Below are 26,981 nucleotides of genomic sequence, written 5' to 3' on the forward strand. Positions count from 1 at the left end.
TTAAACTTAGATTGTTCTATTGTATACATTGACATGAGTTTCTCATTATCTTTCTTAGGCCCCTGACCACAGTTTCTCATTATTATTCTTACGATTAAACAGTAATTATATTTAATTACTAAACAATCATCCCATCTAACAATTATATAATTTATCATGCACTAGCTACACAGGTGCAGTTCTAGAAAGGTACAAGGTCTTCATGTACCTAGGTTATTTTTTTTTCAGCGCCTACTTAAGCTTAATTTTCCTTTTAACCCTAAATCTCCATGATTTTAAAACCCTTTTACTATCAGCCACACGGGCCTTTCACCAGCTGAAGAGTGCCCTCATGTCAGCTCCAGCTTTGGGACTTCCACATGTAAGTAACCTATTCTTTCTGTTCTCCCATGTGGCTCAGGAATTGAATTCATGCTGGAGGGCAGTTGCTTACTTTTCCAAGCAACTAGATGCAATGCCAAAGGATGACCAGGTTGCCTCAGAGCTGTAGCAGCAGTCGTGCTAAATATATAAGAAGCACGCAAGTTTACCCTGGGATGGAAATTGACTGTGCTAGTGTCCCACATGATGTCCGCAGTACTAGAAGTAAAGGGCGGCCACCGGCTCTCATCACAGAGGTTCCTGAAGTACCAGGCCATCATGGTAGAACAAGATGATATAGAGAGAGTGGTAACCAACATTGTCAGTCCAGGTTCTTTTCTCTGTAGAAATCCAGGAGAAGCAGTACACCACGATTGCCCAGAAACTACTGAAACTACTTACTCCAGCCACCCAGATTTAAAGGACACTCCTTTGGACGATGCAGAGACCTAGTTCACTGATGGGAGCAGCTGCATTGCCAGTGGAAAGCAACATGCTGGATATGAAGCCACTACCTGCAGAAAGGTAATAGAATCCAGACCCTTACCAACAGGCACCTCTGCGCAGAAGTCTGAGATTATTGAACTTCCCTGTGCCTTGGAAATGGCAAACAGACTCTAGATATGCATTTGGAGTTGTGCACGCACATGGAGCTGTCTAGAGAGAGAGAGGGGACTGCTGACCTCACAAAGAAAGAAAATCTGACATGCACAAGAGATAATCCAGCAGCTGGAAGTATGCATATTAAAGCACACCAGAGAGTGAGCTCAGAATTGGGAAAAATAAATGAGCTGGTGGATAGAAAGGCAAAGAAAGCAGCAAAGGGTGAGGTAATTATGGACAGATTTCCCTTAAAGGTAAGCCAGAAAATAATAATACTAATCAAAAGAAACATATAAACAAGAAGGGTGGGTTACCATTGAAAGAGAGCTAGAAATCCCTTCCCATACATGTGGTTTCTAGTAAGGGAGGAGCACCAGAAAACACACTGGAGCCTAACTACTTAAAAGCTTTTGTAAAGTGTGGCTCCTTTCCCAGAATGACCAAGGCTGCCAGTGTTATGGAGTGCATCAAAACTAAGTGGTAGTTTCCACAGGCTTTTTATAACACATATCTGATTTAAAGGATCATTGCCAGGAATTGATATGCCATTATCACTCAGGTGAACTAACGGTGTGATCCTTGCCTCCAAACTAACCCCAAGAATACCCCAGACAAAACTTGGTCAGATTGGGAAGGGCCATGGATCTGGACAGCAGTGGTAAATTGGCTTTTCAAAACCCCCATGGGAAGGGGGGTGTCAGTATTTATGAGTATTGGCAAATACATTTTCAGGGTGGCCAGCAGCATTCCCCACCAGAACTGTCAAAGTGACCAGAGTAAATAATACTAGTTTTAGAGTTCCAGTCACATTATTACATGTAGCTGGAACTCAGAGCAAGGAGCTAAGTGAACCAGTACATAACATACAGCCTGGGAATTAAGTATATGTTAAGTTTCTTACAGAAAAGACTTTGCATCCACAGTGGGAAGCACCATTACAGGTGCTTCTCATCACCCTCACCGCAATCAAGATTAAGAAGCAGAATGCCTGGATCCACTATGCTTGAATGAAGCAAGCCCCAGAAGCCCCTTGGAAACTGACACCAAGAGACAATGAACTGAAACTAAAACTTATTCAGGCAAAATGAATGTATTGTGGCGGGGGGGGGGGGGGGTTAGTAGTTTGTAATTTTATTTATAGAATTGCTTTATATATAATTGTAATTGAAATCCTGGAATACCTCTATCCCAAAACAATGTTGAATGGCTTTGGTCCCAGGTTCTAATCAGTATGTTGGATCTATGAAAGAGCTGGCCACTGCAGCAGGTGGAGTGGCAAACTTAACACAACCCCTACAGTTATCCCTAAAAGGCCAGGGTCCAAGATCACAAGTTAATAGTAGAAGCGCTTGGTATGGTTCAAGATAACGTGTCTTTAGCTTTCAGTTTTATACAAGCACAGTTTTGGATACAGGCAACAGCAGCTTTGATCATACAAGAGGGGGTGAAAAACATCTGTAACCTATGATCCTACTTCTAATGTGGCCACTGCCTTGGTACTTAATGCACGCAATGCCACTGTTTTTCTGCGACTTCGAGATTCATCCAGTCACTGATCAGAAAACTGTGCTTGTATATACTGGTAAAAATTGTGCATGCTTGAGAACTCCTTGTGCTATTGTAATTGTGCCTAGTAGGTCAAATGTACATAGTAAAGCATTAAGGGACACTTATTAATGTAAGGATTTGCATTAAGTAAAAGAATTTACTTATAATCTTAGGGAAAGGGGGGAATGAGACAGTAAAGATTTAACAGGGTAGAAATCCATTTGGATTTAGGTGAAATGTGTCACTTTGAGCTTGATAACATAAGTGAAATATGCTGTTTAGTCTGGTAACTGCAGCACTAGCAAAACTACCCCAGCTAAGGAGAAAGAATGCAAATTTCCACACTAAAAAGATAAGAGATAAGAAAGACTCCTTGGACCTTGAAACAGACAGGGCAGAGTGACCCAGGAGTTCTTTCTGTACTTTCTGACAAAAACTGAGTACAAGTGTAACTAGCTGTAAGTGTAATGCGAAATCAGAAGAATGAATATGCATGAACCTATTGTGAAATTCTATGCATATGGAAATTAGTAAGGGTAATAAAAAAGGATCAGGAGTTCTCAGGGGTGCGCATGTCCATTGAAGGGCGATGAGTGCCCACATGTGTCCAGTGCTGTAAAAATAAACATACCCTTCCCTACAAATCTTTATTGGAATTGTGGGGTTTTGATTTTTCATCCGCATTTCAGGACCAGCACTAGAGATAAGATCAAGGCAGAGATAGCCTTAATCTCTCACTGGCTCTCCAAACCTCACAAAGTTGTTTATTTTTAAAGCAAGATTTCTTTTTTCTTTCTGTTTGTTTCTTTTCTTTTTCCTTGCTGTTAGAAAGGGGCTTTTCTTCTGAGGAATGAGTCTGTAATGCTAAAACATTCAAATGTTGCCCAAAGGGTAAAAAGCAATAGATGTAATTCATCTTGTGTTAAAATCGGCCTGGCCTTTCTTGTTTAACTAATTGTGGCTCACAAAAAGAAGAATTTGCCTCTGCAGCTGTTAGCGCAGCTGGATACAAGAAGAAGAAGCGGCTGTAGGAAAAAAAAAAAAAAAAGCAGCTTTTTGATAATCCCAGAAAGTTTTAGGGAATGCTGATGGTAGAAGCCGCTGTAGTATTGTTTCCCTTTTGTCACTGTCCCTGTGCTATTAAGAAGTCCTTTTCAGGTACCACAGAAGCAGCAATCCGAACCAGGGAAAGAGGGTGGATTCATGCCAGCAGAATTAAAGGACTTGTAAAGGAACCTGAAGAATTGATTATCACATCTAAACTGTGTTATACCAAATTGACTTTCAAACGGGGACTGGGTGGTAATGGTTTGGGAAGACCCAAACCATCCAAGGAATGTACAAAGAATCACACCTAATTGGGAAATAAGGTCAAGCTTACATCACTGGTTTCAAGTACTGCCTGAATAAGCCCTGAGACACCTCCAACACCTCATTGGGGAGGAATACTTCCACTTCAAACAGGAGAATCGCACTGTTTTTGGTCAAAGGGTTATCATATTCTGGCCTTAGCCTGTGACTTATACAAAAAAGAGGATGAATTACAATTTCCATCAGTGCCATAGTGTATACTCTGATTAAACCCAGTAATGGACACGCTAGCTGGGTTATAGGTTAATGCTTAAATTGTGGGGTGCTGCATCTCTCCCTCGAATCCACGGGGATAAAACCCCTGTGGAGCCCGTCCAGCTGGGCAGTGGGGCGAGGTGGGCAGAGGGAAGGAACTTCTCCTTGGATCCCGGGGGGCTTGGAGAAGCTCCCTCGTGAGTCCAAAGACGAGCTGGTCCCACAAGCAAAGGAAAGAGGCACTCTCCCTCAGGATTAGTTCCAAAGTTTAATGAGGGCCTGGAGAGGTCCCAGGCCACATCTGGCTTTGAAGGACCTCCAGAGAAAGAGAGCAAGCCCCGCCCAGAGCAGCCAGATATAGGGGGGCGGGGAAAACCGAACAGCCAATGGGGGAAGGACATGGAAATGGCTCTCTGGGGGCAAGGCCTCAGAGTGACCAGAGGAGGGGAAAGCTGGGATGGACCAAACAGGTACAAAGAGGGGATATGGAGGGACAAACCACTATGAGGGGATATACATTGAAAACACAAGTCTACAGTGAGGAAAATTGGTGTTGTAGTTCACAAAACCTATGCTCTCCTTGCAGGACGTGTTGAGTACTAAATCTATCCCCTATCCAGATAGAACTCAAAACAACTGAAATAACAACTTTGTTTTGTGGATGGGAATTATTAGTGCCTGTTGAATGAGAGATACCTGAGGAACAGTGGGAAACCACAGTTAAAAAGGTGTCAAAAACTATTTGCCTAGAAATTAGTAAAAAGGAAGTGACAAGGGAAAAAAGGGCAAGCCTGGGTGGACCACTGTACTCGCCACTGAGAAGATCATATACACCTGCTATGGGTTGCAACACCATAGGCAGCGAAGGTGGGGGTATAGGCCATACCAGACCTCTGTTAGTCCTGTTTCTGTCACTCATTTGTTGTCTTTTCCTTTTCGGGATACTGGCAAGATCGTGTCACAAATGCTACTGAAAGCATTACATGGAAAGAAACCAAAGTTCCTTTTTTATTACACACACCTATGTCAACATTCACTGTTATAGCCCATCCAAATTATGGATTTTACATTTGATCTTAAGGATATAGTCCAAGATCCAGTAAAAGAACAATTAGTAAATGTGGCGGTGTGTCTTTTTTTTTAATTTGATATTTGTTCAATATCTGTTCCCCCCCCCCCCATCCCTAATCTCCTCCTCTCCCCAGTTGTCAATCTTCCCTAGCTCTTCCCTAACCCCCTCATCTCCAAGTTGTCAATCCTCCCTTTCCTTACCCCTTTCCCTGGAACCTTCTTTGTCATTCCTCCTAGCCCCCTCCTCTGCTTCCAGAGCATTCCCTGTCTATTCAGTGAGGCTCGACATCCTATTGCTTATTTTGTGTTATTTCACTTCCCTGCTTCCCCTGATAGGTTTGTGATATGCTAGTTCTGCCATAAACTCCTCCCCTGCTATTCCCTCATTGGTTGCTGTTCCTACACCCGTCTCCCTGAATTCTTGTATAAAACCTTTGCCCCCCCTCCCAAGGGGGTCTTGGGGCTCACTGAATAAAACCATCCTGTTCACCCCCAAGTCCCGTGTCGCCTCCATCTGTTCCCGCACCACCAACTGGGACAGCAGAGCTTCGCAGGGGGAGAGGCCACCCGTTCTCTTCCCTCACCACCCAGCACGCCTTCCACTCGGGGTATCGCGGCGAGAGGAGCTTATAGCGATACAACAAGTAAACAAAAAGGTAAAACCAGCACAGCAATCTAAATCTGTATTGGCCCCAAATTATATGCTGAATCTTATTACAGGACTCCAAGCAGTCATAGAGATGATAACAAACAAAGCTGCTCAGGCAATGGAATTAATATCAAGTCAGCAAAGCCAAACAAAAACTGTAGTGTATCAGAATAGGTTGGCTTTAGACTATTGGCTAAAGAAGGGGGTGTTTGTGGAAAGTTTAATATATCAGATTGTTGAAAATAGATGACAAAGGAGATGTCATCCTGGAAAAAGCAAAAGATATCAGAAAAATAACCCAGGTATCAGTCCAAAATTTGAAAACAATGTTAAAATCTAGCTGGTGGGGTAATGTATTTGGGATAGGATGGTGGAAGAAATTAGGATTCTTCATTTTATGTGTTACAACTGTTTTGATATTTCTTTCTTGTTTAATCCCATTTTATTGGATTACAAGCATAGTCAAAAAATGCAAATGGACAAGAAATATTGCTCAAGACAAATGGCTTATAAAGAATAAGAGGGGGTGTCACTGTTGAGGCAGGACAGGAACAGAGGAACTCCAGTTCAGAAGGCTAGATGATGTGAACTCCAACTGATTTATTTCAAATACATCGCTCTTTTATAGAGAGTATCGTGCAGACTAATTTCATTGGTCTTAAAGTAAAGCCTTTGGTGTGCAGTGAATGACGCATGGTGGCAGAACATATCTATGAACAATGTGAAGAACAAGAGAGATAAAGAATTATTTACATTCCTTTGCAACTTGTTCCCAGGCTCTAGCCTGGCAGAAACCTCTCTTTTTCTCTCTGACTGAACTGAGAATACCCATAAGGGGGGGGTTGTGAAAAATGCATATTATATGAGTCATCCTTCGCAAATATTAAAATGAATACTATATGTGTTATGTTGGAAAGTAGTGCTGTATTAATCTCTTTTAAGTAGTGCTATGTCGCACTACGACACGAAATAACTCACGCACTCACTCTAAGATGCAAAAGAACAAAAAGAGCAAATTTTATTTCTGACCTCGCAAAATATAGAATTCCAAAAGTGACAGTGGATTGGAGGATGAAATTGCCACCTCTCCAACCACACTGGTCAAACCAACAGTCCATCCATTCTCTCCTTCCACAAAGAAGAATGCAAAACAATAATTATTCACATGAACAGTATGTGAGAAGCACCAGTAGAAATATGTAAACATCAGAGAAGGCATAGAAAACTTTTAAAAAACTTTAAAACTTTTAAAAGAATGGGGTGACAATGCTGTATTAATTTTTTTGAGTAGTGTGGTAAATATAGTTTTTAGGCTAAAGCATAATATTAAAATAGAAACTATGTGAGGTAAGATACTTTTTGTAACTAGCGCAAGGAATGGAAAAGATAATCAAGAAATTATTCGCATTATCCTATCTGGATAGAGATAACCGCAACAAAATACCAAGATTGCAAGAAAATAATTATTGCCTCCTTATCAGGAACACTCAGACTTCGAAGAGCCAATAAAATTGATTTACAGGATGAGGGGTGTTATGTGTAATATGGATAATTTGTGCCTATAAAGAGATATATATAGATATAATATGTTATATTGCCAAGGAATATTTGTATAAAGTTTTAAGCATGTGAGTCAGAGCCAGGGGATTGCCTCACATATGTCAAAACCGCCACTGACAAGAGGGAGGAGGACTTCATTTGCAAACAAATAAACGTAGCTTGCCTGGAGATGGGTTGTTCCCCAAAGTTGATCCGAGGAACTCCCAAGTGATGATTGACTCAATAAATATCTAAGATTGAGATAGCTGGAGCCACCGGAAAGATACATCTCAATGCCGAGTTCCAGTAACTCAATCATGGACGTACATCACTCTTCGGACATGGTTTTGTTCAACTTAACATAGAGAAAAGAAACTCTATGAATATGTGGGACTCTGAATAGAAGAATAGCCGGATCACTAAGAACTCTGCCTCAGGCAGAATAAACTGTATAAAAACCGCTTGAATGGGACGGTCAGTGTGAACATAGGAGACCCTATGCTGTAGCGGTCAGACCAGTGTCTCACCCAGCGCTGATCCTGGGCTCAACACTGTCCTTTTTATTGTGGCTGGCTCAGACCAAATTTTGATTGCTGAATAAGACTTATTTTTATTAATTTTTAATTTGGCTGGATCATTTTTACCTATAACAAGGGGGGAAGCTAAAATTAGGGAGAAACAACCTGGTTTGAGGGGAATGTTTGAGTTATGTGTGAGATGTATGGATATGCAATAGGCTATTGCTTTTGGTGGGTAATCCTTTGTTGGCAGTGTTATAAATGAATGCTCCAATTTATTAATTTATGAAAATTTATTAAATGGTCCAAATATAAATGTAGATAATAACAACGAAAAGACACTATCAAAAAAAAGGTCAGTGCTGAGCCCAGGATCGGCTGTGGGTGATGTTATAAATTGAGGCGAATAATTTGATTCAGCCTTTTAAGATCAATTAATAATTTTATTAATTACAGCAAGCGATAGCAAGCAAACAGCGCTGGGGGCAGCTCGGGAATTTGTGTTCCACCAAAAGCTGACAACCTTTACTTCTCTTCAGTCCCTTTTTATCCAGCACAAGTGGGGGTGATGGGTTTCCTTCCACTGTGGTTATCAGTTCCAGCAGCAGTTGGTTTGACAAGTGGGGGTGATGGATCTCCTTCCGCTGTGGTTATCAGTTCCAGCCAGTCCTGCAAGATCTTTCACAATCTTTGTTTGCGGTTACCAGCCTTGCCCAAGCCTGCAAATTCCATGCTCCGACCCCCCCCAACCCTTTTATCCTAATTTCATATTTTTGATGAACAAACAAGTCAATGCAGTTTTTCACAGTCCCCCATTTTCTCTTTTATAATTTTGTTCATCAAATCGTTTTATTTCTTGGTGGGCTAGAATCAAAGTATCTTCTACTTCAGGATCTCCAGGGAGTGTTTCATATTTGGCTTTGATTAGCATCAGGTGTGCTGCTTCCAATCTTCTTTTTACTATTTCAATTACCTTGTTGACTATACATGGGCCAAATGTTAATCCTAACACTAATAATATTAAAGGACCCGCAATTGTAGATAGCAAGGTAGTTAACCAAGGGGAGTGATTAAACCAGGTCTCATACCAGCTCTGCTGGGCCTCCCTTTCCCTTTTCCTTTTCTCAAGTCCTGCTTTTAGTTTTGTCATGGTTTCTCGTACCACCCCAGTGTGATCTGCATAGACACAACATTCTTCCCGGAGAGCCGCACACAGTCCTCCCTGTTGTAAGAATAGCAGATCTAGTCCTCTTCTATTCTGCAGAACTACTTCCGATAAGGACCTTACTGATTTTTCTAATGCTGATATTGATTGTTCTATACATTCCAAATCTTCGTCTACAGCAATCCTCAGGGAATTAAACTCCTTTGTTTGTTTTACTAGGGAGGCTACTCCTGTACCGACACCTGCTCCCTCTGCAAGCATTAAAACTGCCACTGTAAGTGCGGTGAAAGGCTCTCATTTTTGTATGTGGTGTTCTGGGATGTTTTGTACATTATACATATATTCGTTGGGGTGATAGATAATTTTGGGAATCACAGCTACCTGTATACAATAGTCAGAGGTTTCGTTAAATATTTCTAAGGAAATACAGGGGGTGAATCCTCCTTTTGAGCAGATCCACTTGGTGTTTTTAGCGGGAACTAGCCATTTAGCTGGAGTATCTTCCCGTTTAGCTTTAGTAACAGTCTCACATAAATATTCCAGGTGTGTGGGTACTCTGCCTATACATCGTCCCCTTCCTGTTATTGAAGCCAAAGTTATTCCTTTACCCCGGGAATCTTTCCAATTACATTGCAGGGGATTGCTACCATTAAGACGTCTCACCTTTTCAGATATCCCTACAGCTTCGTAAAATGGAGGCCTAATATCAAAGCAGAGCCAACAGTGTTCTGTTAATTCTGGCTGAGTAGCATTTAAGACTTTATATACTCCCTCAACTAACTTCCAGAGAGTGTTAAACCGGGAATCCCCACTTGGCAGTGTTGTAGGAGTTGTAGTTTGGTTATCTGTTATCAGGTTCCTAGCTGTTAAATCCCCAACTATTACAGGATTAGGGCCCACTGCCTGTGTGTCTGCTGGTACAGGCCCTTTCTTTATGGTAAATACGCTCCCTCTGTCTTTTCCAGGTTCCCAATACCGAAAGCCCCATGATCTTCCCACCATCCATCCTGGGTCTATGGGCTCAGTTATGTTTAAATGCACAAATTGGCAACTCTCTTTCCACCCGCCCAAGAAGGCGCCACTAGAATCCTTTTGTGGAGGTGTACACCCATAGGGTCCCCATGATACTTTAAGAAATTTATCTCCTGCTGCTTGCCAGTCTGAGGCTATTGTTTCACACCCCCAGTACCCACAGAAATATTCTCCAGGGTAATTGCAATACCCTTTCCCTGAGTTCGATGCTGGACACATGTAAAATCCCGCGGTATTAAAACAGGGCTCTACAGGGGCTAGTTCACATAACTGTGGGGTAAAAATAGGGGGTCCGGATGTTATCTGACTCCGAATTACCCTGCCATCTATTCCGGTTAGCGTCCACTTAAAGGGCTGGTGCAGAGCCGGGGAACCCTCCCCTTTATGTATGATATAAAGCATTAAAATACTTATAATCTGCCAATAAGGGTGGGGTCCTGACCTTGTTTTTACTGCATAATATCCTGTTTTCCCTTTTTGGGTTTGTTGCCTTTTTGGTGTTTCAGGGGCAATCAGACGGGTCGTCCAGGGGAACCTAGTACTCGGTTGGCAATAGTTGGAGCATTTTAGCATTATTCCATTGTGGGGGGACCTGGCTTTTTCCCCTCTGCCTCGCTCGCCGACCCAGTGGCTTCGAGCCGCAAGGTAAACCATCTTCTCGGCAGCAGCGGTACTCGCCTGGGTGTCCCTTCCCCTGTTCCTGCCTAACCTTGTACTGTTCCCAGTTTTTATCCTTGACCGGGGGTGGGTTGCACGGGACCCCCTTTAGTTCCCTCCGACAACACCCTTTTATAATTTGGGCAACAAATGGAGTGGGTTTGTTAGTATGGAAACAAAAGTTTCCTGGATGCACTCCTTTTGTGCATATTTTCCACCAATCCTCAGACTCAAAACGAACCCACTGATTTTCCAATTCCCCTAATTTTAACACAATTTTGGTTAACTTTTGTTCAGCCTTATAGCATTCCGTACAGACCCCAGTTGGCAGCCTCCCCTTTTGGCAATGGACCCACCACCGTTCTTGGCAAACTTTACACGCAAAGCACACAAAAGGATAGCAATCACAATCTACCTTATTACAAATTATCAAATAATCACTAACAAGCAGGTAATCATATCCCTTTTGTTCCCCTTTGTGATCAACTTGAATGGTACACACAGAGTTCATCAGTTTTTCTTAATGGTAACCTTCAAATCCCCAGGCAGGCTGGTCACTTTCCACTGGTCATCTGTGGTCATCGGAGCTTTAACTCGACTGGTATGCGTCCACCCCTTCTCAGCTGTCTGTATCGCAGTTCCTGTGGTAAGCAGAACAACAAAGGGGCCTTTCCATCGTGGGGTTAAAGAATTTTCTTTCCAAGATTTAATAAGCACATTGTCCCCTGGTTTGATTTTATGTATTGTAATGTCTAAAGGTGGCCTCTGTGTCAACATCCCTTTTTCCCTCAATTCCTGCCTTCGGCTCATAATTTGTATGATATAATGCTTAATCTGGGAATCCTTCAAGCACGGATGGTCTGTAGGGGCTTCCATATCATAAGGCATTCCAAATAGCATTTCAAATCGGGAGATTCCTACATCAGTTCGGGGATGAGTTTGAATATTTAATAAAGCCAGAGGCAAACATTTGACCCATGACATCTTGGTTTCTAGCATCAATTTTGTCAGTTGTTTTTTTATTTCCCCATTCATCCTTTCCACTCTCCCCGAGCTCTGTGGATGCCAAGGAGTGTGATATTTCCACTGGGTTCCTAAGGCCGTTAAAACATCTTTTGCGATTTTAGAAGTGAAATGAGGTCCCCTATCTGAGTCTAAATATTCAATTAATCCATATCGGGGAAAAATTTGTTCTAGTAATACTTTTACTACAGTATTTGAGGTGGCTCGGGCAGTAGGATAGACTTCCACATAATGGGTCAAATGGTCTACCAGTACCAATAAATATTTATATCTCCCCACTTTTGGTAATTCTGTAAAATCTACTTGTATGTGTGAGAAGGGTCTTTGTGCTAGCTCCCTGCCGCCCATTGGTCTTTCTCTCAGTTGTTGTTTATTCACTTTTTGACAAGTTAAACACTGTTGAGTTACCTGTTTTGCAAGGTTATAGACTCCTATACACATATATTTTATAGCAAATTGATCAACCAAGGCTTGTGTACCCCAGTGGGTTTTCTCATGGATTGCTTGTAGGACCCTCATTGCCATCCCTTTTGGGAGTACTTCCCGCCCGTCGGACAATACCCACTTGCCTTCCTCTTTTTCTCTTATCCCCATCTGGCCTAATTTCTCCTTTTCTTGCACAGTGAAGGCTAGTATGTAATCAATAGGTCTATGAAACCAGCAATGTTTCTTTCGAGGGGTATCACAGACACATTTTATTGAGTCTATCCCATAGTATTTCCAGCAAACCCAACACAGTGGATCTTCTAAGTCAGCTCCACAAGGGGAGCAATCCTCTCTCCTTGTGACAAGCCCTCTCCATGGCTTTAGATTCATCAGGGCTGCTCGTTTCGCTTCCTGGTCCGCCAAATTGTTTCCTTGTATCGAATTTCCAATCCCTGCTTGATGTCCTTTTACATGGACAATGGCTATTTTCTCTGGCCCTCTCAAGGTTTGTAATACCTGCCGAATCAATTCTTTATGTACCAGCCCCTTTCCCTGTGAGTTAATAAGTCCCCTTTCTTCCCAGATTTTTCCAAAAGTATGAAGTACTCCATAGGCAATATTTAGAATCAGTGAAAATAGTCCCACTTTTTCCTTCCAGTAATTTTAGAGCCCTAAGCACCGCATATAATTCGCATGCTTGTGCTGACCAGCTGGGGCTAAGGGGACCAGATTCTACTGTCTTAAATGTTTTCCCATCTATTATAGCATACCCGAATTTCCTTTTCCCTTCCAGAACTCGAGAGGACCCGTCTACATACAATCAAGTCCCTTCCTCTAGCTCTTCTTCCTCAAGATTCGGCCTTATTTTTGTTTGTTCCTCTATCCGTTGGAGGCAATCATGTGTTAGTTCTGTAATTGGTTCTCCATATAAAAACTGGGCTGGGTTTTGCAGGCCCGTTGTTTCTATACTTAACTTAGGAGAGGAGACTAGGATGCCTTCATACTTTAGGAGTCTGGCATCCGTTATCCATTTGTCAGCCTTCTGTTGCAAAACTCCACGAATGTTATGGGGAGATAAGACTTTTAGCTCACTTCCAAAGGTTATCTTCCCAGCTTCCTCTACCAGGAGAGCAGCGGCCACTATAGCCTGTAAGCATGTGGGCCACCCCTAACTAACGGGATCCAGGAGTTTGGAGAGATATGCTACTGGTTTCTTTTTTCCAGCCCAATCCTGAGCTAACAAACCATATGCTACTCCCTCATTTACACTAATAAATAAGTAAAATGATCTCTTCAAATCTGGAATGCTAAGGACTGGAACATTGACTAGTTCAGTTTTTAATGCTTCTAATTGATCTTCATCATTGGTGCTCCATTTCAATAACCCATCATTAGTTAATTTTTTATATAAAAATGTCGTGGTTTGACACGGAAAGATAATTTTTTCCGGAAGGAAGAGGTCAATTTAGATATTGACCAATTGAAAGTAGACACGCCTCTGAGAGCACAGAGGGGTTGAAAGCAGAATTCCCAGGGGAACTCGCTCTCTTTGGTTCCGGTCAGCGTGCAGTGCAGACCTTCCCCCGCCCAGCCACGAGCTGGGTGGGGGAGGGGAAGCCCCCATGGCCTGAGAAAGGTAGGCCGAAAGCCCCAAGGGTGGTGAAAGGACTGGAACCGGGCTGGCCCCTGCAGATGGAAGGGTGGAAGAAATCTGGGATGTCTCCATTTCCCCCCCCAGAGTTCCTCTCCCGAGAGGGAGAGAGAAAGCCGCAAGGAAGGAGGAGCGGGGGGAGCTGCTGCAAGGTGCCCAGTTGTGTGGGAGTTGCTGGATGTCCGGGCATCGAGCCATCCTGGGAGTTCGGACTTTTAACCCTTTCTTGAGAAATGAAAGCTTTGTGAATTTTCCTTTCCCCTCCTCGGTTTGAAAGAGAGGAAGAGGGACACCTTGGACCCTGGGATGTTGGAAGGAGGAATTCTGGATGGGAGGGGGACAAGGAGTGGCTTTTGGCTGGACTTTTCCGTGTTAGCCACAACCTGAACCAAATCTTCTCCTTCAAGAGGGACTGTGTTTTGGGAGGATGCCAGTGAGTCAAGAGACCTGCTTCAGCTGAGAAAAAGACAAAAGTGGAGTGAACAGAGAAAAGGTTAGGGGGTTTGTGGTGGCACCCCCTTGCCCTGGAAAGGAAAGAGAAGAGAAGATCTCTGTTCTTGAGCCCTCGGCCCCAGGGGAAAATGGGGGGGAACTGTGGTCCCAAACAATGAAAAACTGAACTGTTGTTTTCTCCCCTCTTGGCAGGGCATCCTTGAAAGGAAAAATCCTAAAGGCAGTCTGACCATCCATGCATTGGTGGTGAGAGCATTGTGCATGGAAAGGAGAAGGGTCATCATGGCAAACTTTTTCTCCGGGCGGTGCCATGTGTGACATGGAAACACAGGATGTGAAGCTGTGTTTCTTGGGGGGTCTGTGGCACAGGAGAGACTCTGTTCCCTCGATAGACTGAGTGTCGATTGTTTGGAGGGTGGAAACCTGATTGGGGTCCAGATTGTGTCTCACTGTGGTTTGTTGGAGTTGGGTGGTGGGGGGAGGAATGTTTTGCAAGGTTTTCATTTGGATCTTTGTGTGGTTTTTTTCCCCCTTCTTTAGTTTTCTCTTTTCTTTAGTAGTAGTGGTTTAATAAAGTTTTTTTCCTGTTATTAAGCTTGGGCCTGCTTTGCTCTATTCTAGATTCCACTTCACAGCATTCAAGGTAGGGATCACATTTTCATGGGGGCACTGGCATTGTGCCAGTGTCAAACCATGACAAAAAATTTAACTTTTCCACTAAAATTTTCGATTCATTGTCGGCAATACACGAAGAGTCCCAGTAACTGTCGGACTTGTCTTTTGTTCCGTGGTGCTTGTAGGGAAAGTATTCCCTGGATTCTATCAGTGTCCAATTTCTTGGTTCCCCTTGTTAACCAATGCCCGAGGTATTTGTCCTCTTCTTCTACAAACTGCAATTTTGACTTAGAGACTTTAAGTCCCTTAAGGCTTAAATAATTTAGGAGTTTTATAATTTCTTCCCTTACTTTTTTTTTCCTCTTTCCCTGCAATTAATAAATCATCCACATATTGTAGTAACACCATCCCTTCCCCTAAAGAATAACCTTCTAGTACTTGTTCCAAAGCTTGTCCAAACAGATTTGGGGATTCTGTAAATCCCTGGGGAAGGACTGTCCACCTCAATTGTTGTTTTCTATGTGTATCTGGATCTTCCCATTCAAAAGCAAAATAATCTCTAGAAGTTTCCTTAAGGGGACAATCCCAGAAGGCATCTTTGAGATCTATTACACTATACCACTGGTTTTCTGGGCCAAGTTGACTTTAAAGGGTATGTGGGTTAGCTACCACGGGGAACCTTTTAACGGTTCTTATGTTAATTTCCTTTAAATCATGTACTAACCTATTACTACCATTGGGTTTCTTTACTGGTAAAACGGGGCTATTAAAAGGGGACATACATGGTTCTAAAAGTCCCTTTTCTAAAAGCCTTTCTATTTCTGGTTTCAGTCCTTGCCTCCCCTCCTTAGATATAGGATATTGCCTAATTCTGACAGGTATCTCCGGGTTCCTAATAGTTACTTCAAAGGGTTCAATATTTAATTTTCCTACACTATCAGGGGTGTACCAAACCTCTGGATTAATCTTTTTCTCATCCTCAGCCCGGAGAGGACACAATTTTACTGTCAGTTCTCCCTCACTAATCTCTATCCCTATCCCTATCCCCAATTCAATCATCAAATCCCTTCCCAGTAAATTATAATCTGCTTCTGGTACTAATAAAAATGACACAATTCCTAATTTGGAGTTACTTTCTAAGAGTACATCCTTGATTACAGGTACTCCAAAGGGTTCCCCTTTGGCTCCAATCACCTGTATTATTTCAGATGAAATCTTACACCCTTGGGGAAGCGTCTGGACGGTCGATCTTTCCGCCCCTGAGTCCACAAGGAACTCATATTCTTGCTGCTGGGGACTTACTTTTAATTTTACCAGGGGCTCTGTTCTTTCTCTTGTCCCCAGCAGATAGAGCCCCTGACACCCCTAATCTTCCTTAAACTGCTCTTCATCAGCTATCCTTTGTCGGCATTCCTGCTTCATATGTCCCTTTTCCCCACAGTAAAAGCAAACAATCCTATCTCCTCCACCTTGTCTTCCTTCATGCACCTGTCGACCAGCTCCCCTCAAACCTCCTGGGTGACCACCACCCCTTCTTTGGGGAGATTGCCTCTGTCCTTCCCTTACAGCTGCTAACATAATCTTAGACTGCTTCTTGTAGTTCTCATCCTCCCTCCTAACATAAACCTTCTGAGCCTCCCGCAGTAACTCATTCAGCCCCCTTGCTTGCCACCCTTCTAACTTTTCCAACTTCTTTTGAATATCCACCCACGAGTTTACCACAAAATGAACTTTCAACAGTGTCTCTCCTTCAGGAGTGTTAGGTCCACTCCTGAATATAACTGAAAGGCTTTTCTCAGCCTCTCCAATCACTCAGTTGGATCTTCATCCTTCTTTTGTTGTTCCTTGAATGCCTTTTGTACATTCTGTCCACGAGGGACAGCCTTCCTTATTCCCTGTATTATTATATTTCACAAATCGCCCATATGGGTACGGTGTAACGGGTCTTGATTATTCCACTGGGGATTATGTAGGGGTCATTTAATATCTTCTAATGGTCCCTGTTGATGTTCATCATCCCAGATTCTCATGCCCATTTCTCTAATCATTCTCCTTTCTTCTGCAGAAAACAAAATCCCTAACATGGATTGCATCTCCTCCCAAGTATAAATATTAGGTCCCAAAAATTGATCAAACCGCTCCGCCACCCCTAAAGGATCTTCTAACAAATGTCCCATATCCTTTTTAAATTCCCTAACATCCCCTGAGTTTAATGGGATGGATATGTACCCTATTCCCAGAATCTGGGCAGGCTGTCCTGGTTGCGCTACATTTAGGTTAGGCACCATTCCCATTCCATGCTGTCTAAGGGGAAATATAGCCAATTCTTGCTTTCCCTTTTGTCAGGTCTGGCTTCGGGTTACTCGCCGAGAACCCTCAGGGATATTTTCCTCCAACCTTTCACCTTCCGGTCCCTCATCCTCCGATAATTCTTGGGTGAGTGCCGAGGGACCCGGGTGGTCGATTAGCAAAGGTTCCGGGAGCGGGGGGGTATAAAAGCTGTGGCGGTGGAGGTGGCAATGGAAGAGGTGGGGGTGGTGGCAGTATGTAGGGAGGGGGAATACCTGGAGGTAATTCAATTTCTTTTGACCTCTTTTTCTTCCTCTCGATATTGAGAGCAAATAATTTTGCCCTTGTCTCTCCTCTTATCCAGAGAGCTGCATATTCACTTTCTTCTAGATTAAAGGGTTCTTTTGAATTAATGTAAATATTTAAGGCCTGACAGATCCAATCCTCAAAAGACCCAAATACCGGCCAATATAACTGATCCCCTCTTATTTGTTTCCCCCCCCACAAACTTCCATGCAGTAATGAGCCATTTTTACTTTATCTTTTCCCTTCCTAGAAGGAAAGGCATTCCAATATTTAATCATTAAGCCTAATGGACTATCCTCTGGAATATGGGGAAGTTTTACAGGGATTCCCCCACCCATGGGTTCAGCAGGCTTGCTTTTCCTCTGACCCATCTTCTGGAGTGCCTTCTCTCACACACACTTGCTTCCCTCAATTCGTGGCCCAGTCCATCGCCGGATATGGGAACCGCACTACTATGTGGTCCGCACTTGCTTGGGGAGTCCGAGCTGCTGGCTCCCCTCTCATACACCACACTCGTCACACTCCAGGATCCCCGACCCCCGACCAGGCGGTCCCGTTCTCCCAGAACAGGCCTCCTCCGGACACCAGGTCCTTCGGAAAATACTTACACCATCCAGTGTCTTCGCCTGGGGCTTCGTGCACAAAGATTAAGGGGGTCACTGGCAGTTCTTTGCTTGCTATCAGATTTTAGGTTCATCAATCGGAGTCCGGGGAGGAGTGTCCCCGTAAGGCCACTGTTAAACAAAGGCAGTGGGGCGCCTCCTTAGCGAGGCCCCCTCTCCGGGTGTTCCAATCCAAGTCACGGCACCAAATTTGTTATAAATTGAGGCGAATAATTTGATTCAGCCTTTTAAGATCAATTAATAATTTTATTAATTACAGCAAGCGATAGCAAGCAAACAGCGCTGGGTGCAGCTGGGGAATCTGTGTTCTGCCAAAAGCTGACAACCTTTCCTTCTCTTCAGTCCCTTTTTATCCAGCACAAGTGGGGGTGATGGGTTTCCTTCCACTGTGGTTATCAGTTCCAGCCAGTCCTGCAAGATCTTTCACAATCTTTGTTTGCGGTTACCAGCCTTGCCCAAGCCTGCAAATTCCATGCCCTGACCCCCCCCCCCGACCTTTTTATCCTAATTTCATACTTTTGATGAACAAACAAGTCAATGCAGTTTTTCCACACACATGTGCACAACAACAGGTGCATCAAGTGAAGATAAGAATTGTTTCTCATTCTTTTCTCTAATCTTCTCACAGCCTTCCCCAGGACAATGCCTGGGAAAGTTGTGCCTGCTACTCTCTGTGGACAGAGCTGCGGCAACAACAGATTACGTGAAATAGCTGTGGCCTTGAAGAACTGGGATGTTCCCAGTGCAGGACCATGATCTGTTAGACCTGTGCAGGAGGCTGATCCATCAGTTCCTCAGTTTGTCAAGGAGGTGTGTTCACGTAAAATAGGGTTTTCTTGCAACCACATCCATATATATTTGGATGAATTTATAGGTAATGTTCTTGTCCTACTGGGCAATTCTACACAACATGAAAAATTAACTTTTAGCACACATATGTTGCTTCATTATCTTAATGGGTAATAGGTGTGAGGTATTCCACAATACTGTGTCCATTGGATGTGGGTTGAATATGTAACTTTTAACATACAAAGTTCTAATACAAAAGTTTATTATGCAAATACATCTTTACATCAAACCTATATTTTCCAGAGGATAGAATACTGCTTCATTGTGATTTGATCTTGATACAAAACAAAAACTGTGGCTTTAATGTTGGTGGGATTATAAGTGAAATTAATTCCCTTTAAAATTTAGTTGTATTATCCTAAATTTCTTTTTCCTCTTTTTTTTTTTTTTTTCCCCAGTGGGCAAACTGCCCTCATCATATTCTTTTGTAATTGCTGCTACAGTGAATTGTACCCACAAGTGAGAAGCATGTGTGACGCAGAATGTACTATAGCTACCATATTGATTAGAATAGATTATAAAAGTGAGGTAAAGATCTTAATTGATTGAAACAAAAGTATACATCCATAAGATAAAAGTAAAACTTTTCCCTCATTATTTTTTCAGTAAAAAGACAAAATTAGCAAAAATCAAACTAACAATACATAAAATGGCTTGTCTTATATAATCTTAATAATATTTGCTCTCCCAAGCTGCTATCCATGAAAGCACAAACAAATCACAAGAATTAACAAACTGATAATACAAGCAATTATGGGGGCAGTTAAAAATTCCGTTGGATTCTGTTAGCAGGTTCGTATAAAAAGAAGTGAAAACTCACCCTATTATAGACTGATCATCATTAAAGAAGAAGGAACAATCCATGAAATATTGATTCAGTTCCTGTGTATACCACAGAAGCAATCAAAAGTTAAAAGAGCTTAAGAGAAAAAAGTGATTATTGCATCTTCTTATCTGTCTGTAAATCTCATGTAAATCTGCTGGCAGCCCTCTCCACTCCAAACTTGAGCCTTTGATCTTTGTGGGGGGCAGGACAGGGGGTTTGCTAGCATTCCTAGAAAAAGAAAACAGCACAAACCCCTGTCCTGGGTTGTAAGATAAGCTTGTATTCTATTTGCCATCTGTTGAAGGCAAACCTGTTGGGCAGGTTTGTTATCTTTTCCAAGAACCAGTTTTGCTCCTAAGAGGTAATGGTTTGCTAATGGGCCATTGACTGATTCAATGCAGGGCTGGTAACGTAACACCATCCTATTGTGAGATGTTCCACCCAGAGGGGGAAGCCAAGCACTCTTTTATTGGATATAAAGGGGTACCTTTTTGGGGACAGAGCAGCTCTTTACTTTGGGGGATTGCCAGAGAAGCAGCTCTCTTCGGCGGCACTCGCAGCGAAGCAGCCGGAGCGCGCTGAGGCGACGGCGGCGGAGCTCGGAGGCAACCCCGGCGCAGAGGAAGACCGGCCCCACTGCCACCAGATCTTCAGAGGAAAACTATACCCTTCTAAAGATCACCACTGCAGCTGCAATTCATCAACCACTGCAAGGGGAGCAATCGTCCCAGCAGGACTGCTACTGGCACCCCGAATCCTCAGGTTCTGGACTTTTTCACTGGTTTTGTTTGTACCGATTGCATTTGCCTTTTTAAATTGTTGTCTAGTTTTCTCCTAGTAAAGAATTGTTACTCCCATTCCCATATCTTTGCCTGAGAGCCTTTTGATTTAAAACTCCTAGTAATTCGGAGGGAGGGGGTTTACCTTCTCCATTGCACAGGAGGCTTTAGCCCTCCTTCGCAGATTCCTGTCTTGTCGAACCTAGACAAACCCATAGGGGTTTCTTTGAATGGGTTACTCCATAGTGAATCAAGCTCTTTAACTGCATGAACTTGATATCTCTTAAGTGGAGTTTGAATTTCTATTTTGTCAAATGCTTGCTGCACTGCTGTTACTTCCCCTATGTCTTTTAGGGGAGATTCCTCTGGTTAACTTTATGTCCGGGGGCAGTGAAACTGTAAGTTTGGCAAGCACAGCATCTGACTCCTGCAGGAGTCTATTAAAAGTGTATTGTCCTTGCCCTGCCATGCACAAGGGGGAAGCTCTCTGAACTTGAGTTACTAGTCCCACAAAAATTTAGCATAGCAGCAGTTAAAGGTGAAGTATTGTTATTTAATTGCTTGTAATAAACTGACCAGATAAGAGAATTAGAAGACCATCTCATCACTGCTGACTGCAACTGTTAGTATTTTGGCTGTTAGGTTTGCAAAAATTATTACTGCAGCTGTTAGTAAAAGCCAAATTAGCTATAACTTCAGAAATTTTATTTTGCATTGAAGCAAAAATCCAGTATTGTGATATACTAGAATTAGGGAATGCAGTCTCTGGGTTTCTTTTAGTGTTTAGGTTAACAGATTTCCTCTTCTCATCTGGGAGCTGTCAATGAACCTTATCAGTTTCAAAGATAACATTTTCTCCGTTTACTCCAGTGTCGTGGTTTGACACGGAAAGATAATTTTTCCCGGAAGGAAGAGGTCAATTTAGATATTGACCAATTGAAAGTAGACACGCCTCTGAGAACACAGAGGGGTTAAAAGCAGAATTCCCAGGGGAACTCGCTCTTTTTGGTTCCGGTCAGCGTGCAGTGCAGACCTTCCCCCGCCCAGCCACAAGCTGGGTGGGGGAGGGGAAGCCCCATGGCCTGAGAAAGGTAGTCCGAAAGCCCCAAGGGTGGTGGAAGGACTAGAACCGGGCTGGCCCCTGCAGATAGAAGGGTAGAAGAAATCTAGGATGTCTCCATTTCCCCCCCCCACCCCGGTTTCTCTCCCGAGGGGGAGAGAGAAAGAGGCGGCGGCGATCCTGTCCTGTCAGCAATTCCACCGCGAGGAAAGAGAAGTGGGGGGAGCTCCAAGGTGCCCAGTTGTGTAAAAGTTGCTAGATGTCCGGGCATCAAGCCATCCTGGGAGTTCGGACTTTTAACCCTTCCTTGAGAAATGAAAGCTTTATAAATTTTCCTTTCCCCTCCTCGGTTTGAAAGAGAGGAAGAGAGACACCTTGGACCCTGGGATGGGATGTTGGAAGGAGGAATTCTAGATGGGAGGGGGACAAGGAGTGGCTTTTGGCTAGACTTTTCCGTGTTAGCCACAACCTAAACCAAATCTTCTCCTTCAAGAGGGACTGTGTTTTGGGAGGATGCCAGTGAGTCAAGAGACCTGCTTCAGCTAGAAAAAAGACAAAAGTGGAGTGAACAAAGAAAAATTTAGGAGGTTTGTAGTGGCGCCCCCTTGCCCTGGAAAGGAAAGAGAAGAGAAAAAGATCTCTGTTCTTGAGCCCTCGGCCCCAGGGGAAAATGGGGGGGGGACTGTGGTCCCAAACAATGAAAAACTGAACTGTTGTTTTCTCCCTTCATGGCAGGGCATCCTTGAAAGGAAAAATCCTAAAGGCAGTGACCATCCATGCATTGGTGGTGAGAGCACTGTGCATAGAAAGGAGAAGGGTCACCATGGCAAACTTTTCTCCGGGCGGTGCCATGTGTGACATGGAAACACAGGATGTGAAGCTGTGTTTCTTGGGGGGTCTGTGGCACAGGAGAGACTCTGTTCCCTCGATAGACTGAGTATCAGTTATTTAGAGGGTAGAAACCTGATTGGGGTCCAGATTGTGTCTCACTGTGGTTTGTTGGAGTTGGGTGGTGGGGGGGAGGAATGTTTTGCAAGGTTTTAATTTAGATCTTTGTATAGTTTTTTTTTTCCTTCTTTAGTTTTCTCTTTTCTTTTGTAGTAGTAGTTTAATAAAGTTTTTTTCCTGTTATTAAGCTTGGGCCTGCTTTGCTCTATTCTAGATTCCACTTCACAGCATTCAAGGTAGAGATCACATTTTCATAGGGGCACTGGCATTGTGCCAGTGTCAAACCATGGCATCCAGATTTTAACTTTTTGCTGCCCGGGAAGCACACTTAGCCTCTCAACATTCCACTGAAAAATTAGTATTGACTGGATTTCAATCTTACCTGATTTATGGCCAGACTTAATTAAGGGTTAGCATGCTACTTCTTCATTATCAGATGTTTTGTTTTTTATTTGGACAACTATAGATTCAGTTACATTCTCTCAACTCGTCCACTGAACACAACAAAAGATCTGAGTCACAAGACCATATTTCTGAGAATGTTATGGGTTCTACATCCTGCAATCCTTCCTGTAATATTCTGTCTCTTTCATGCACATTCCAAAGCTCAGTTTGAAGCCTCCTAACACAACCACACTGGTCAGCAGTGTCTCTGCTTGGAGCCTTTTTTTGAGTTTAGTAGCAAGCAGTGCCTCTGCCTGCACTTTTTTCCCTTTTCCTCATGTAACTCATAGAACAATTTTTCACCAAATCATGTAAAGATAGTATTATTTCATTTTCAGATTTCTAAGTAAGTAGTTGCACATTATCCCAATTTTCTCACACCAACCCTACCCCAGGGATAGAGTAGCAACTAAAATTTTCCAAGGAAGGAAAACAAAATATTTTCTTTACACTGGCAACACAGGATAGCCATTTTCTCCAAGAATTCCCACAGAGGCAATTACAAATTCATTCAGAGACAATTCATACCAAAGTTTCCAAAAACTCCCACAGAAGGAACCACCCAATCACCCACACAAAATTCCCTCAGAGGGAATACCTAGGCAAAGTTTTCAAAAGTTAACACAACCTCTTCTGAGGAAGGCTATGGAAAAGTTTCTAAAAGTTAACACATAAAATTTCCTCAGAGGGAATACTGCAGGGAATGTTTCCAAAAGTTCCTACAAAAGGAACTACACAAGATTTGCCTCAGAGGAAAATGTACTATTGTCAAAGGCACTTCAGGTCAGAGAACAGTATCCCACTTCTGATATCAAAATAATGTTAGTATCTGATCATTAAAAGATGCCTCTGCCCAAATAAAGGTGCAAATCAGACAATATGCCAAAGTCAATAGTACACATTTTATTTAACAGTAGATGTGAGGAGGGGGAGGGAGAAAGAGAGAGACATATTAAGTAGAGATAGACACCACCACGTGGGTTCCTGTGGCATCCTGCTGGCCCTTCTTCTGGTCTTCTTGGTGATGGGAGTCCCAAAGTGTTCTGGTGGTACCACTTTTATAAAATGCAAGCCCCAAGTATCCACAGAACATAGATGCTATTTACACAACTTGGGCTGGAATGGGTGTAAGCAGTGGTTTCCTTTCCCACAGTTTGCCATGGTGGGAGTTTTTGTCTGGGTAGGTTACCCAGATCTGCTTTGCCAGGCCTGGCATCTTCCTTTTTTGCCATCTGCGCTTATGACAAGTTCCCACAGTCCAGTGGAATTTTGTGTGGTATGCTAATTCCAAAACTCTGTTTAGGCTTGGAATTAACACCTTCCTTTTTGCCATCTGTGCCTGTTGTGGCGGCTTATCTTATAGGAACTTCCTTCTTTGATAGTGTTTTGAGACATTTAACTGCATTTTTTAAGTCCTGACAGAGATGTTCCAATCACCTAATCATCTTTGCAGCCCTCCACTGGGCATGCTTCAGGAACTCCATATCTCTCTTGTACTGAAGAGCTGTAGTGGGTTGACCTTGGCTGGATGCCAGACACCCACCAAAGTTGCTCTATCACTCCCCTCCACTACTGGACAGGGGAGAGAAAATATAATGAAAGGTTCATGAGTTGAGAGAAGGTCTGAGAAAAAATCACTCACCAAGTAGTGCCACAGGCAAAACACACTCGAATTGGGTATATTAACTGAATTTATTTTAAAAAAAATCAGAGCAGGCTAATGAAAAGTAAAATAAATCTTAAAAATACCTTTCCCCCACCCCTCCTTCCTTCCAAAGCTCTACCTCCTCCCAACAGCAGCACAGGGAGATGGGGAATGGGGGTTATGGTCAGTTCATCACATGTTGCTCCTGCCACTGCTCAAGGAGAAGAGTCCTTCCCCTGCTCCAGCATGAGGTCCCGTCCATGCTCCTTCAAAAACTTCCCTAACGTAGGTCCATCCTATGAGCAACAGTTCTCCATGAACTGCTGCAATGTGAGTCATTCTTCCAAAGGGTACAGTCCTTCAAAAACAGACTGATCCAGCATGGATCTGATGCCTGAAGACTTTTAGATTTTTAATTATTTGTAGCTTTGTAGATTTTTAATATATAGCTGTACAGTTTCTAGAACCTTCTCACATTTTAGAATAGCAAATTACCCTTTCTCACACATTATGCCATCTTTTTGAAATTCTATTTAGTCTTATTTTCAAGAAAATAATTTCTAACAAGGACATCTTGTTATGCACCAGCACCCAGGAGACATAAAATATAGGGCTAAGAACCCTTGGAGGGGCTCCAACAGGGCAGGCCCAAAGGTGGGTTACCAGGACAACCAGTCTCCTATTGGATGTACTTGCCAGATATACTGATTGTTTAAAATTTTAAAAATTGTGAAAAACCCATGCTGCTGGTGCACATGGCTGCATTTTGTGCACCTGAAAGCTTTCCTTAAAAGACTGCTCTTTATGTTATTGTCATGGTGTACCACATGCATTGTGCCAGTGTCAAACCATGACATTTTTCAATCCTAATATTGTATGGAAAGTTCTTCTGATTCTAGGCAACAGGTCTCCCATTGGGTCATATGTCCTACCAGGAAACCTGCTCCAGCATGGACTCTTCTTTCCACAGGTCTATAGGTCCCTGCCAGGAGCCTGATCCAGCACCAGTTTTACGCAGGTTCACAGCCTTCTCTTGGTTATCCACAGGCTCTGGTGTGGGTCTCCTCTTCAGGCTGTAGGTGGATCTCTGCATCCCTGTGAACCTCCATGGTCCCCTACAGGGACACAGCTGCTTCACCATGATCTTTACCACAGGCTATAGCAGAACCTCAGCTTCGGCGCCTGGAGTATCTCCCCCTTCTCCACTGACCTTGGTGTCTGTATAGTTGTTCCTCTCATATATTCCAACTCCTCTCTTCTCTGAGGGCAATTACATCTGCACAATAACATTTTTCCTTCTTAAATATGCTATCACAGAAGCTTTACCACCATTTCTGATTGGCCTAGCCTTGGCCAGCAGCACATCCATCCTTGAGCCACCTGGCATTGTCTCTGACAGACATGGAGGAAGCTTCTAGCAGCTTCTCACAGAAGCTACCCCTGTAGCCCCCTCTCTACCAAAGTCTTGCCATGAAAACCCAATACAGTAGCCCTGAACTGGACACAGTACTCCAGATGTGGCCTCACCAAGGCTGAGTAGAGAGGCAGGATCACCTCCCTCAATCTGCTGGCAATGCTCTTCCTAATGCACTCCAGGATACCATTGGCCTTCTTGTCCACAAAGACAGATTGCTTGAGAAATTTTGTCCCTAGAAGCCAATTATAATTCTGTAATGTGTAGCCCTTCAACTACAAGAAAGATAGGGAGAAATGTTTTGTGATGTGTTTCTCCTCGAGCCAGGTCTTATGAGCTCTCAGAGAACCTATCCCACCCAAGATAGCCCAGCTACCTCGAATGGCATAAAATTAGCAGGATGGCTTCTGAGGTAGTGTCAGAAACAGAAAAAGTTTTAATAAAAGGCAAAATAACAAAGCTCTTACAGAGAAAAACTGAGCCAGGGGCAAGAGGTTCTTGCTCCTGCTAAAACACCCCACAAAAGCAATTATTTCCTTTGTTCTCTTCTTTTTCTAGTGAATTAACTAGGCAGGACCTTTTGGCCTCTGTCCAATTGAGTAGCCCCAGGCTTGAGGTGAAGTTCCAAAGGTCCTATGAGGTGTCTTTTTACCAAAATGAAGAGAGAAACTTCTGGGCTTTTTGCCATTTTAAGGAGACAAAGGATAATTTGGTCACTCGGTCAACAGGGAGCACATTCCTACAGTTTTGTAAGGGCATATGTGAAACACTGGAAGGATTGCTGGCTTGAAACATTTTGGGCATGTGTGTGAAGGAAGGGGCAGGTTGGGTCTTGCAGTGGTGAGGTGTTGTCCTGCTCTGCATACCCCACCCCCTATGGCCAGTAGTCCAGCCCCATAGTGGCCACTGATTACTGGTACAC

At 43.2% G+C, this 26,981-nt stretch overlaps 1 long non-coding RNA gene across 2 annotated transcripts; it reads left to right on the plus strand.

Moving 5' to 3' along the window:
* The first annotated feature begins 13,575 nt into the window (after nucleotides 1–13,575).
* On the plus strand, nucleotides 13,576–21,091 carry LOC146762976 (uncharacterized). 2 transcript variants are annotated; one of them, XR_014952677.1, is made up of 3 exons: nucleotides 13,668–14,301; nucleotides 14,454–14,507; nucleotides 19,342–21,091. It is a non-coding gene; the product is annotated as an uncharacterized LOC146762976 (long non-coding RNA). The 2 variants fall into 2 exon arrangements; XR_014952676.1 differs by lacking the exon at nucleotides 19,342–21,091 and having other exon boundaries at nucleotides 13,576–14,301; nucleotides 14,454–14,855.
* Nucleotides 21,092–26,981: the final 5,890 nt, after the last annotated feature.

This window comes from Lonchura striata, chromosome W, assembly GCF_050655825.1.
Source record: "Lonchura striata isolate lonStrDom1 chromosome W, ASM5065582v1, whole genome shotgun sequence".
In the NCBI taxonomy this organism is placed as follows: domain Eukaryota; kingdom Metazoa; phylum Chordata; class Aves; order Passeriformes; family Estrildidae; genus Lonchura; species Lonchura striata.